Raw genomic sequence first — 15288 nt, forward strand, 5'->3', positions numbered from 1 at the left:
TTTAACCGGCTTTGGACAACTTTGTCTCTACAGCCTGTCTCCTGGTCCAAATGCAGCTAAAATCAAAAGAAAGGTGAAGATTTTGATAAGCTTGAAGGTGCTTTCTAATGAAGTAAATAACACTATCATCAAGAAAGAGGCGGAGAGTATCTGAACAATACTGGGCCCAAAATGGAACCTTGTGGCACCCCTTTTGGGTTTTTCACACCTCTCACGTAAAAACCGTTTTTCTGAACAGCTTGTTTCTCAAACTATCCAACTCTGTGCAGGATCTAAGGCTTTGGAAAGTTGAAAAACACAGGAAGTGGCTTCAAGAAAATCTTTTATAACCTTTACAGCAGCAGGGGAAGACCCATTTGAACAGTTTCTTTTTCAGCCCATCTTAAGCCAATCCAGACCTTATCAGTAAGCTGTGTTTCCAGTCAGAGCTGTGTTGAAGCTGTTGGGGCTAACACGCTTTCTGGTTTTCTCCTCCATGAACAACAAGCACCCTCACTTCCTGACCTGTCTGCTGTGTATAAAACATGCTCTGAGATCCAACATCTGCCAAAAATGAGCTGAATCAGCAGGCGTGTAGAGGAAGCTGTGAACGCTAACGCACAGAGAACCCATACACGGCTAATTTTGCAGCTTCACCTCCCAGCGCTGAGTGAAGTAGACAATGAGGTCAAAGGAGACACATTCACAAGAAGAGGAGTGGTGCTGAGCGAGCGGCGAGGACAGCAGGTAAAGGTAGAGCTGGTAGAGACGTTGAAGAACAGATGAGAGGTTTGATAAGGTGCTAAAGAGGATGATGAAGGGGGAGGAAATGGGAGGAGGTTAGCATTAGTCATCCTGTCACTGCTAATTGGACTGCAATTACACGGCGTTTGGCCTTCTTAGTGCTCCGACAGACAGGCCATCAGGCACATCCATCAAACTATTTGTCCAAGCCTACGTAGGTATGTACGCGCTGCAGAAAGCAGGAAAATGGATGGTAAAGTATAGCTGGAGAAAAGGATAAAGAGAGGAGGTGTTGTCTGGAAAGCGTAGGATTAAAGAGCAGATGCTCCCCGCTGACTCCTTGGACTCAGGGGGGAGAAAAATGTCCTTTTTTCTGCACCGATCCTTTTCTTTCTGCAGCTTCTTCTTCTTCCCCTTCCCTTACATTTGCCCGCTGACTCTATCATCTGTCACCTCTCCGTGTCCCGCCTCTGTGTTCTCTTTATCTGCGCTCTCTGCTGGCCACAGAGACCGAACACAGAGACTGGCCGAGGTGAGGACATGTCAGCTCTGATCCTTCCCTGTCACATCAGCCTCTGATCTTATCACAGAGTCCGGGAGTTGCGGCCGTCTTCGTTAGCATTCAGCCTGTGATCCCCGGGTCCCCGCCACCCGGCGAGACCTGGCTTTGAATGACTCAGATGGGAATGAGATGTCAGTGTGTGTGTGAGGGCAGAAACACCTGCCAGCATCAATCACAAGCTTCCAGCGGATACACACACACACACACACACACACACAAACAGTGTGTGCTCACACAGCTTTAGCTTCACATCAAACTGCTTTTCATGCTCATCCAGTCAGAAACAACACACATGTAGTCATGTATAGAAAACATTCACAGAAACATCATTAACCGTCACACGTCTGTGCAGGACACACACAGATGACTGCCTGTTAGCTCTCAGGGCGCGTTGCCGCCAGGGTTTGACAGAGAGTTCAGTATTTATGTTTTATTCACTCTTTGGTCACCTTGAAAGCGACAGCTGCAAACAAACAAACACTTCAGGGAGTCAGAGCAGAGAGAGGATAATGGTTCTCAGTAACCATCGGGTTTACGAGGAGCCGGGAGAGCTGTCAGATGGACTGTGAAGCGCCAGATTCTACCTGAATGTAGATGTCATCTGATCGGCTCTATGCTCAACTTGCTCCTGTTGGATAACAGAGAGGAAAGAACGCTGTAGAGAGGTAGGAGGGGCTGAGGAACACCTGAGCTATGCTAGGTTAGCTAACTGTAAATAAATCCATTAACACCAAATAACTTAAGGATCTTTACCCTGAGAAATGTCTGGGGACATGAAGAAAAAACACAAATTGTTTATAGGAAATAGCTAATGCAGAAGTGTTCCAAACCTGCATTTCCTTGCGTGTCCTGCAGGTGTCACACCAATAGTTTGATGCAAAGAAAGTCAGTCATGAAAGGTTAACTACATGTAGGATAAATATAAAGACAAAAGTGGACAAAAGTTCTTGTTTAATGACAGTTAATTGCAATATTCCAGAATGTTGCTCAGAATGGGTTTGAAAAAAAAAAAAGAAAATACTTTATTTATCCTCGAGGGGGAAATTCAGTAGGAGTCAAACCAGCAATCAAGAAAACAAAAGTCAGTCAGCTAATCTCCACCTTCACAGGGTCCAGGACTGAGCTTCTGTTCAGTTTTTCCCTCCTGTATCCTGCTCACTGACAACAGGTGACGTTCTTCCAATGTGGCATTGGTGTCTGGTGTTAGCTCGGTTAGCCATGTCACTGAATAGCATGATGCTACTCTGCCGTCTGGTATTCCCTCTGTTGCTGGGTTAGCACAGCTATCTCATCCATCTTATTGGAGATAAATCTTACGTTCCCAATAACAATGGGTGGATAGACAGGTTGATGTCATCACTTCTTAGCTCACACCTCAGAACTCGCAAGTCGTCCTCACTCCCCTCTCCTCACCTTGTGGGAAGACATCAGGCCTTGCACCAGTTAGCATTGAAATGCTACAGACTGCTAACAGCTGATTTCACATGTAAACAATGCGGCCATGGTTACATGTAGGATCTATAGACAAACACAGGAGCAAAAGTAGTAAAAACATCACTGAAGACACAAAAAGTCTGGTGTCCATGACCAACAAATAAGTTGTACAAAATAATGATCCACTCCGAATACAAAGATGATGAAAAAGAGAAGAAAAAAAGAACAGGAAACAGACAAAGAAGACAGAGCTGCTGTAACAGGGAGCCACAACCATCAGGACTTTCAGAATTTCTAAGTTTTTTAAATTTTAAGTTTTTAAGTCTTTCAGAATTTTATTTGGTTCTGCTTTTAAGAAAAAAAGGAAGTATCCTGGAAAGTTGCTCAGATAATTTTAAAGATAAAGGGAAGTATTCCTGAATATTGCTCAGAAGGGTTTTGAAGGTAAAGATATAACAATGGGTGAGAAGATCAAAACTGTGCTGCTTTATGAAGACCTTACCTGTTCGACTATGAGCGCCTTAGTTCTATAATACTTTATTTCTTTTCTCTTTTTCTCTTTTTCTTTTATCCAGTGATCTCATCTTACTGACATGGTCTGATCTTTTATGTCACGTAAGGATGTGGGGGAGCTGCCATGAATCCGAATGTACGGATTATTTAAGTGAATTAATACCTTCCACCTACTCCACCTCTCTTTAGCTCTGTTACGTCTGAGTACATTTAGACACACGTGCACGCACGCACGCAAACACACACACACGTGCGGTCATGCAGAATAAGTGTCGCACAGTAAGTGGGCATTAGACTGATGGTAATGGATTTCTTAAGCCCACTTAAGTCCAACTTCACTGACCGCTGAAAGAGGAACAAAGCACTAAAATGAAATATGAGTCAGAAGACGGAGGAAGGCACAGAAGCAGGAGAAAAAAAACACTGCTCAGGACTGACTCACAATCACAAAAGAGAGTGTGTGTGAGTGTGTTTAAAGTGTGTGTGTGAGACCTGCAGATGGAGGAAGCGACAGCAGCACTGGAACGATGATCACAGGTCGCATCAGACTGTCAGACGGCCCCCTCGACAGACTCTGGAAGACCAGGGTAAATCCACTCTATAAGGACTGAGTGCATGAGGCAAGGCAAGTTTAGGCACTCCGTGTGTGTGTGTGTGTGTGTGTGTGTGTGTGTGTGTGTGTGTGTGTGTGTTTCTGTGTGTGTGTAAGAGAGGAGAGAGACAATCCTTTCAAGTCAAACTCCAGCACCAGTCTGTGCAGTAAAATCCCAGCCGTGCAGCACTTACAGTAAGACAACACGCGTAGAGGTACGAGTCAGGAGCCAGGAGGAGATTTAAGCAACACAAAAAGAATCACAAGAAGAAGAAGAATGAGGCTTTAAGCAGGTTTGCTTCAGCTCTTAAATTTTTTGGACGAAATCATTCTTTGGAGGTTAAATCTGGTGGAGTGAAAGCAGCCTTTCGTCTCCTTTCTTACAGCTACAGTGTTACCACCTGTCGGTTACGTTCATTAAAAAGATAGTGTGCTTTTTTAAGTCTTTATTCAGTCCACCTAGTGCCCTCCCAGCATCTTTACATGATCCACAGCTCTTAGTTCAGCGCCAGTCTGAAATGTATTGTTTTAGCTGCTGTCTCTTTAAGACTCCCTGCTCCACAAACCGTCTTCCCTCTGATTGGCCAGGCTTCTGGAGGCCTGTCTAGAAGCAGAGCTATGGGCTGACCTTGGTGTTTGAGGTCTCCTCCCCTCCAATGTGCCATGAAGCATTTAGAAGTCTTTATGTGATAATCCTTATGCCATCATTTCAGCAAGTCTCATCCATAGACTATAAAAAAAATGGATTTCCACCTGCTCGGCCCGAAGTGAGGTCTCCATAAAAACTGCTCCCCCTGGTGACTGGCTGCAGTAAAGGTTAAAAAATCCGGCTTTCCGGCCATTCCAGATAGGCTGTGGTGGAACTTTGAAAAATTGTTACACCTCGTAGAAATGTTTCTTACGTCTGATTGTTGTGGCGATTTGAAGATATTATTTGGCTGTCTTGTATCCAAGTCTTCTTTTTTCTGAAAAGTTTTGTTTTCATTAGTTATACAAGGCTAAAAACAAGGCTTTACATAAGGTTTAACGATGATTGACAGCTGCAGTTCTTGTGTATTTTTTTCGGCGATCGTAAATTAAGTCGGGAGGTAGAGTCAAGAAGTGATTAGACTCTCGAAAGAAAAAAAAATATATATATATTTTTGTCACCCAGCTCCATTCAGAATTTCCCAGAATCCCTCATCGTCTCTACTGCGCAGACTTGGGCTGCAAACTGCTGCAATGGTGGTGGCTGTGACGGGGGAATTTTGGCTTCAAAACCGTACAATGATAAATGGCAGAGCCACGCTGTCCACTCTATATACAGTCTATGGTCTCATCGTGATGAACTCTACAACACATGATCATGTATAAGTTTGTAAGTCTGCACGTTTAGCGTCTCCTAGTCAGGTCTTCAGGGATGTCGACATGTCTTGAAATTCAAAAAATGGAAAACAATACATGGAATTGTTTTTCTAAAAGGTCCCTGATACTCAGTCCAGTCCCCTCATAATGAATCACAATGACAAGGGGAAATGAACTTGTCTTTTGCGACTCAGACTTGAATTCTGGAGACTGAAGCCTGGATTGAGATTCGAGGTTCGACGACCAGACTGCCACACTGTGGGGCAGCAGTAATAGTTTTATTCTGAAGACTGGTGTGCAGACAGATAAGAATCAGATTCATGGTCAGCCACACAAAAAGAGAGAAAGAGACAGAGAAAACATCTGCTGAATGACTCAAATGATTTTATTTTCACTCGGCTGTCTCTCATTTGAGAACACGGGCAGAAAACAAATCATGTTAGTGTTTTCTATAAAGGCCAAATAAAAAGAGCACAAACACATTTATTGCTCTGAGACCTTGAGACACTTTGATTTCTGGCTGTGACAGGAACGCATCTGAAACACATTAGAAAGGTGGAAATGTTACTAAATGGATCCCAGGACGCACATTAGAGGGTGAAGCTGTCGGGTCAGGAAGTGTTTCAATGTGAGGCTGTTTGTGAGTCAGGTATTCAAAAGTCTGCTCAAAGCTGTGTCAGGTTTTATTTTCTTCTGGAAGATCGTTCGGAAACACACCCACTCTTTCTTTTTAATCCACTGATGTAATGATCAAACATCGATCCCTGTCACTGCTCTGGGATCTGTCTTTAAAGTGAGTTAAAGTTCCTGTGAGGACTCTCAGTATATGTGATGCATTCAAAAAGGATCATGCCACATGCTAAAAAATCGGGAAGAGCATCTCTAACTAACTTGGTAAACAGGTTAGAAATGTGACCATGACTCTGTACTGGAAATCACCGCATGGGTTTTATCTGGCTTCCTCCTCCGAGCAACATTCACTCAGAAACTCCAGATGAACACCAGGTCACGTTTGAATTATTGTGGGAAGTTAAAGCACCATCAAACATTTGGGAATGTCTCCAGAAACCCTTCTTGTTGGCGTCTGAAAGGGACCAGGATTACTGACGGAGCATCCTGGTTCTTCACGGAGCAGGTGGTCATCATCAAGTGGATAATCTCCCCTCATCTGTGCCAGGTTTTCCTCAGGAGGTATTCCTTTAAAACAGGAAGCTCCCACAGTCAGGGGTTTTTCAGGCAGCTTTGACCCCTGACCTCGGTTCTCTCTTTGTTACATCTCCAGCTCTTGGAGTTTTAAGTCAAAGCTCTTCATGTTTCCAGCCCTCACCTGGAGACATGAACACTGGCAGTTTTTCAGCCAGCTCTTTAAAGGTCTCTGAATCATTTTTTTATTTGACCCGCCGCCAGTTTGGCTCAGACAAGCTTTCCAAGAGGTACTCCTCTGAAAAAAGCAGCAGCTCCTGAGGGTGTGGGGGGGTCTGTATCCTCTTTTTGTTTCCCTGCCAGCTCTCAGTCTGAGTCCAAAGGCTGAGCTCTGTTTTTGAACTGTTGATCTTCTTTCCAACCTTCACCTGAAGGCAGCAGCTTTGGGGAGTGACAGAAGACATTAGATCACAGATGCAGCCTGAGAGTCGGACTGAGGAACTGCTACTGATGGTTTGCATCTGAAATAACTGCTAAAAAGGCTTCGAGGATCCAAGACGGCTGCCCCAGGACAATTTCCTTAAAGAGGAGACTCCTGGGGAAGAAACTGGATGCTTTCATAGACTAGTCCACCTCTCAGTTCAGGGAATATCATATAATCTGAGGATGACTTGGATTAAATGTCCTTTCTTTACGACATCAGTCTTAATATTTCCTCCTGAAACATGGTGCCCCTTCACAGACTGGGGGGCCCATCTGGACTCATCGTTTCCCTCCACAAATTGAAAATAAATCTTGTAAATCCTGCTGGAATATCTTGAGCTTTCCCCCATCCATCAGCAACAAGGATGTCACTCCTTTTGATTGGTAAAATCTATCAACATTACCAGCAGAGGACATTTTCTCATGCTGGAAATCAAAACTCACCACCAGCTGCCAAGCGCCCTCATAGATCTGCTTCCTCAAGGACGACAGAAATATTCAAATCTTGTGGTTTTTGGTTGTAAACAATCTGGCTACCTTTATGAGAGCAGACAAAAAAATCAAAACAGTTATGAACCTTGAAAAGTTTAGAAATGACTTTAATAACTTGTTCTATTGTGTTGATATGCATGTTCTTAAAGAAGTTTACAAAAAAAACCCTGGTAAAATTTCAGAATACTTCTCTTCTTCTTAAAAGCCATTCAGGGCATATTCCAGATTACCTGTTTCTGTCTTGACAGCATTTTTGAATAACATTCTGAAATACTTCCTTTAATCTTGAAGGCCAATCTGGGCACGACGCAGAATAGCTGTCTCTTTCTTGAAAGCCAGTTCAGTTTGAGTAACACTCAAAATTACTTCCTTTTATCTTTGAATCCATTATGGCAGGTGTTCTCCAACTTTTTTAGACCATGGACCCATTGTAGGTGAGACATTTTTTCCAAGGACCCCCTTGTTATTGTAACATAGATTAGCATAATGTTATAATGTACTACTGTGTAGTAATTTACAACCGTAGAACACACACACTTTTACAATAGCATTTCTCTTCTTCTGCAGACCCCCTAGCTATGGTTCATGGACCTCTGGGGGTCCTGGGACCCCACTTTGAGACCCACTGCATTATGGGAAGATCTCCTGAATACTCCCTTTCATTATTTTAATTCCCAAACTGGGCAGAATCCTGGAAAATTTGTGAAATCTTTTTTTGTGAAAGATTTGGCAGCCTTTTTGAAAGCAACGTGTGTGGGTGGGGGCAGAGTTGGCATGTTTCTAAGGAATTATGTTAAAATAATCAGCAAATTACTCAAAGTGACAAATTAATGTAACATTCTGTTATAATCATGGAGCAATCTGAGACAATGAAAGATTCAGTATCTGATCTCTTTTCCTGCTTTCAAACTTTCCGTCTGTTGTGAAGCAAACTGTTTTGCCTGCCTTGTGGTTATTTGCGCCTCCTCCTCCGCTGGCTGTCCGTGGAGGCTTGATTCAAAAGAACACAGTGCTGTGACACGGTGCCAGCAGTGTTTGAGTGTTTTTGAATAATTTATAACATAAAAAATAAAACCAGCTGGTTCCCTGTTGAGGAAAAAAAGGTGCAAGGACCAAATAATCTAGTTAAGTCTGCAGGTGCATAAATTTTCCCTCCAGTCATGCAGCAGTGGTTGGTTTTGGTCACGTCATCAGGAGTTTAAGGGTTGATGTGAAACTAGAGTTTAAATGAGAGAAAGTATTTCCAAATATTTCCAAACTTTGTTGACGATCATATGGTTGGCATTTTAAATACACATTTAACTGTTTTCACTTATATTGAAATAAAAACAGTAGGAAAGCTGGATGTTCAAATGAGAATTGTGCAGATTTTCAAACATCTACATATAGAAATCCCCAAATCTATCTGACAACCGATCAAAAAACTCAGATAAAAAAGAGCACCAGATGATGTCATCACATAAGGATCCCTCAATTGCTTCATGACATGGTAGTTCAAGGGGTGGGCATCAAACACCAAGGTCTGCTTATAGCTCAACACCAATCGGCCAATCAGAGTGAAGAGAGTTTATGGAGTGGATAGCCTTAAAGAGACAGCAGCTAAAACAAAGTGTTTAAGACTTTGGCTGAAATAAGAGTTTTCTAAAAACCCAGGGAGAGAAAAGTAGGGACTTTTTCAGCTACAGGGGCACCAGAGAGACAAAATAAAGACTTAAAAAAGAAATTGAGATGCAAACCTCAAGTAACAAATGACAGAAAGTGTTGAACAAGGGATGAGTGTGGCTGAAAGTTAGCTGCAACAACTCCTTGATTTTCATGACACAAACATTTGTCCTCTCCTTAAATGTGAAAGCAGCCACCTTCACACACATTCTCCGAACATCCTGATGATTCAACCAGGAGAGCTTCACGCCAAGTCAACACTCCAAAAGCTCCAACAGTGACTCATCCGTTGATGTCAAGAATGTTAAAAATGGGACGTTTGGAACCCAAGGCCCCAAAATAGCTCCTCTTTGAAATGTTTGATTACCATACAGGAAATGTTTCTGATCATGTGAAGAATATTACCTGCTTTGACTGCGGCATGTGTGTGTCAACATACTCTCTGCTATGCTCATGTGTTGAGTACATCCACTGCTTGTCCTCCCCCGCTCAGGTAAAGACTTGTGAGATCTACTGAAAGCAGGAATGAAGAGAGAGCTGCCTACCTGAGACAGAGGAGGAACCTGTGAAGCTGTGATGTGTCAGTGAATGTTCTGATGCTTGTGTGTTATTTCAGCCTCCAGGGAGCAGAACGTGGGCAGGAAGTGATGCCATTGCCTTTCGCTTCCTGCAGAGACCAAAAACTCAGTCATAGGCCTGCTTTAAAAAGACAATATTTTCATTTCTGGAGGATATTTGCTCTCAGCCCTCTCAGCTTCGGAGTGTGTGCGTCAGCTCGCGGGCGTGTGTGTTATCAAGGTCACAGATCAGAGGACGAGGCTTCATTTGTGACACCTGACACCTCCTTCCCTTGCTCTTTACTGTCCTCTTTTTAACCCACAGTCCCGCAGAATGCTGCATCTGCCCCTGCTCATTATCTGTGGTCACTCACATGGACGTGGCGTGCAGTTTTTCAACAATTACATTAGAAAGATGATACCTTGAGTTGGGAAAAGAGCGCACAGATTTCTTTGCTTTATAAATTGTTTATGAAGATGTGACTTATTTATTATCCGGAGCCTGCAGCTCGAAATACATTTAGACTTTAAACATGGATATAAAGTGACAGTGCAGGATGCTCAGACCATATGTGTGCAGATTTTTAAACCCCTGCACATTCATATGTTGTAGAAATCCCTGAATCTATCTTTAAACAAATCAAAACACTCTGGTTTTAAAACAGAACCAGATCTTTACGAAGGAACTTCTAACTGCTTCATGACATGGAAGCTAGAGGGGTGGGCCTCAAACACCAAGGTTTGCACATAGCTTCACCTCAAAGCAGGCCTCCAAAGGGCTGGCTAATCAGAGGGAATGGGATAGCGATATTGTGGGGGAACCCGAGGGCCAGAATAAAGACCAAAAAAGCACAATATCTCCTCTTCAAGATGATATGTTGCATTTATAGCAGGGACGGAGCCAGGATTTCAATTTTGGGTGGGCTAAACCACTTTTGGGTAGGCCTTAAATTACAAAAGTTAGTGAAAAACTATTTCTAAATAGATATAGACACATTACTATCACTATTTATGTTTTAAAGCATATTTGGTTGCTTTGATCCTTGAATATTTGATAAAAATTTTGTAATTGGCCAAAGAGTAGCGCCAATGCACCAATGGGCTGCACTGCCTGTTACAGGCTGTAAGAGCAGCAACATTAACCACAGTTAAATAAAAGACAAAAATCCACAGTCTTTCCCAAAATCGTTCTCTAGTCCAAACGGTATAACATGAGGCCAAATAGTTCACAACTTTTTTATCAACTGGCTAAAAGATTGCCAAACTCGACTCATTTTATAAAGACAGAGCATTTAACAACAACAGAGTGTTAAGTGACAAAGTTTTGTAATATTCCTCTTTAAAACCAATTTAAAAAAAGAAAGAAAAACAAATAAAGAAAAACATTTTTTCAAAGAAAAGTTTGAGGTGGGCCTGGGACCGTTGGGCCCACCCATGATGCCGCCCCTGATCTATAGGCTGTATAAAAAACAGATGTAGTCTTTGATACATCACCTGTCTGTTGCTAATACAGAGTAATGAAGCTGATCGTTGGCAGGGGCCATACTGGATATGACGTGGGCTTTGAGCTTTCTTTTAACAGCTAGAAGGTGCCTGTTATGGCTGATTCATACTTGATGAGTCCACAGGGTCTGCGCGGCCTCATGTGGACGAATGACGTCATTTTTGCATCTACGCCCCCTCACACGGTCCCTTTTACACAGGAAAGTTTGCGTGCCATGCATACTTGAAAATTTCTAACCTGTCAGACAGAGACGCTTGGACAGAACGGGATCTTTTAGTAATCAAAGTGCAGAAATACAGGCATCTGTGTGAGTCTTCAGCCAGAGATCACCCTGAGAACCGAGCGGTAAATAATTCATTAAGTGAAATTGCGACCACTCTGGGCAGAGAAGAAATTGGTTAAAAGAACTTGGAAAAAACTCTGGGACAGATATGTTATGTTATAAACAAAAGCAAACTTCTTGGACTCTTGTTCAGTACTCTGGTAGACAAACGTTTCTGATACACCGCCCCCTGCAGTTTGGGAATGGACACCAACGGACGCCGCGTGGGGTGTTAGAAAGCATCACGTTCGCATGGAAAGCATAATACAACCTCAAGTCACATGAAATGAGCCGCCCATCTGACTGGCCTAACTTGTGATCCTAATATCTTCTAAACTGATGAATTAATCCCCTGTACAATGTGTGCAGATCATAGGTGGTGATACTATAGGTGCTCATGGGCCTGAGCACCCACAGAAAGAGTAAAGCACCAACCTGTGCCATTCATGTAACTGCAACAGTCATTCCTTTTTTAGCATGTGTCACCCTTAACTTTTTGGTTTTCATATTTTGCATATTGATATTTTCAAACATGCTTATCTCCTTTTCTTCTTCTTGTGGCAGTGTCATAAAAAAGACAAAAGGTAGTTTATCCTTATTGCACAGCTAAGTTGAGTGATTTATGTTTGACATATGAACACACAAGAAACAGAGTTTTCTTAATATCCACTTCAGAGTGTGCTTTAGAAAAACCTCTGTTTCCAAAATCTGAAACTCTGATAGCATGTCTTCCTAAGTCATAAATGCAGAGACAAAGCTGCGTCTTTATTTACCTCTGGACTCAGCAAAAGTGTAGACTTAAATTTGTTACCTGTCATGTGGAAGTGCTGAGTAAGGATGGTTTTAACTCTGTTAGAGTTCGACCAAACATCACTACAACAAACTCATTTATAACAAAGTCCTGGTAGTACATCAGAGATACGTTTAGCCATTCTCAATAACTTATTACAAAACTTAAAGAAATTAAATGACCAGATTTTTCTTGGACTCAGATCACATTTTGTGTTTTTACTGGAATCAGAGAAGGAAACAACAGCAGGAGTCTGACAGGGATGCTCTAAAATGAATTCAAACAAGGAATGTTTTGTGCCGCCATCAAACCCACCAACAGCGTCGATGCCGTTTTATTTAGAAGACAGATTTTTGGACTCCATATCTTTCTTACTCACTGCTGCTCAGAGGAGAGCGTCTTCCATTTTTCTACTTTTATGCAAATGTGGTTCAAATAAAGGACGTGTATAATGACATGCAGTAAGAGCCCACGTTCCACCTGACCACAGAAATTCAGACTATATATAGTTTTCATTACAGTTTCAGCATGGGACTGAGTGCTCTGAAGTTGCCTCATTCCCCTCTCCACACCTCTGACTCTTTGGTATAAAAACACAGGAAGAGGAAATCAACACGAGGACAGTTTGTCAGTTGACTCTGGAGAAGGTCCAATATTTAATCTGAGAGTCTGTTCAGGTTATTGACAACAGGACCTGATAAGTCTGTGTGTTCAGCTTCACCCTCTTTGACTTTCAGTTCTTGAAGGGAAAGCTCTCCGCTCTCCGGCTCGCTCCACAGGGGAGGTCAAAGGTCAGAGCTGGCAGCAGATCAGCCCTGCAGGGTTCACTTTTTCAGCTCAAGGGCAGCGACTACAGTGTGAGGACAAAATGCTTTGAACTGATGGAGAGCTCTGTGATTGTTCATCTGACAGCAAAACTAATTCAATAATCTTACTAAATGTCACTGCAAGATGGTCTACTGTTAGCTCATCATTGTTCAATTAGGTGAGTTCTTATTATTTAAACTCTGTATTCAAACCATTTGCAGCATCAAAATGTGCGATTGTTCTGTGGTTTTGTCCACTTGCTGATGTCTTCTGTCCACTCACTGATTTCTCATTTCTCATGCAGCTGGATTGTTAACCTTAATTCAGAGTGATACTATTTAGGTAAAAATGTTTTTTTTGGGGGGGGGGGAAGTTAACATCCTTACATACCTTCACAAACCACAGTACCCTGTAGCACTTCTGTGGTAGAAACGCAGCTGTAACTGAATCACAAGCTGCATGATGTGTCTTATGATGTCAGAAGACACAAGATAAAAACCTAGACACAGATCATGTGTGGCACATCTTTTAAAATAACTGATTATTTAAATGACATTACTGTTTTTATTAACTGCATTCACTTAATACTGCCTTTCTGGTTTCCCTTCAGTAAAGAAGCTTGGAGAAAAATCGGAAGAAAATCACAAAATGAGTTTGGATAAAGTTTTCATATTCTTCCATACAAACTGACTGACAAATGAGCCTTCTGACTAACAAGCTTTCTGACAAACAAGCCATCTGAATTTCTGATGAAAAGGCCCTCTGGTTTTCTGACTTAGGAGCTTTCTGACTAACGAATATTCAGATTTTCTAAACAAGGGGTTTGTTTTTCTGGCTAACAGGTACTCTGAGTTGCAGGTCTTCTGAATTTCTGGCTTACAAGCCTTCTGACTAACAGGCCCTCTGATTCTCTGATTAAAAGGCCTTCCGCTTTTCCTACTGATGGGCCTTCAGGCTAACAGGCCTTCTGATGTTCTGACTTACGGGCCTTTCGTTTTACTGATTAACGGGCCTTCTGGCTTACAAGCCTTTCTAATTTTCTGACCAACAGCCTTTGGTTTTTCTTACTAATGAGCCTTCTGACTAACAAGTCTTCTGATTTTCTGACTTATGGGCCTTCTGGTGTACTTATTAACGGGCCTTCTGACGAACAAGCCTTTCCAATTTTTGACCAACAGCCTTCTGTTTTCTGACTTATGGGCTTTCTAACTATCAGGCCTTCTGATTTCCCAACTGATGGGCCTTCAGACTAACAGGCCTTTTGATTTTCTGACTTGCAGGCCTTTTGATTTACTGATTAAGGGGCCTTCTGGCTAACAAGCCTTCTGATTTTCTGACTTAAGGGCCTTCTGGTTTACTTATTAACCGGCTTTCTGGCTAACAAGCCTTTCTGATATCTGACCAACAGCCTTCTGTTTTTCTGGCTAATGGGCTTTTTAATTAACAGGCCTTCTGATTTTCTGACTCACGGGTCTTTTGATTTACTGATTAACGGGCCTTCTGGCTAACAAGCTTTTCTGATTTTCTGACCAACAGCCTTTGGTTTTTCTTACTAATGGGTCTTCTGACTAACAAGTCTTCTTATTTTCTGACTAATGGGCTTTCTAACTAACAGGTCTTCTGATTTCCTGACTTAAGAGCCTTCTGATTTCCTGACTAACCAGCTTTTCGACTGTTTTTCTGATTGATGGCACATCTGACTTATCCCCATAAAGTTTGGCACAACGTTGGACTTTTTATTTGTTGAAAAAGAAAAGTGGCAGCATGTAACCAACCAATGAAAGCTTGTTTAAAGTCAATGATTCAAAGCATGATCCAAGTGTTAGTGTTGTTTACCGAAGTTTGATCTCAGGTCTAATGTTTGGAGCTTTTCTGTGGGCAAAACTTGGAGATAGATGCTTCAGATGCTTCCTTGGACAGTGGATGCCAGGTGCAAGGGGCATTCTTATTTAATTCATGTCTGGTTTGAAGCTAATTTTGCAGCAGTGCTTTTAAGAGGTTACAGTCCCTCATTCAAGAGGTTTTCACTCAGTCTGTTTTCTAATTTTATTCCCTGGACTGAAGAGATTTTGTGGTGTAGAGAATAAAAAAATCTCTAAATTTCAGCTGAAACTCTTGAACTTTGAGTCCTTTTGGATGAGGTGTTTCAGAAAGCGTCATGTCGGGACCGGGGCTGACCTGGCGTGGTGAGGGGGTCGGTTTTAAAAAGATTCCCTCTCTCATTTTGTCCATTGTTGTGTGTCCCTCGTCCTCTGCTGCCATATTTTCCTTTAATACTTGCTGTGCTGCTGTGGACGTGGAAGGTGAAACAAGGACGGACCCTGACATTTATATCTCTGGCCACACAAGTCAACATCAGC

This window comes from Halichoeres trimaculatus, unplaced genomic scaffold (genome assembly GCF_033239565.1).
Source record: "Halichoeres trimaculatus isolate MK-OKI-2021-1 unplaced genomic scaffold, fHalTri1.1 fHalTri1_scaffold_16, whole genome shotgun sequence".
In the NCBI taxonomy this organism is placed as follows: Eukaryota; Metazoa; Chordata; class Actinopteri; order Labriformes; family Labridae; genus Halichoeres; species Halichoeres trimaculatus.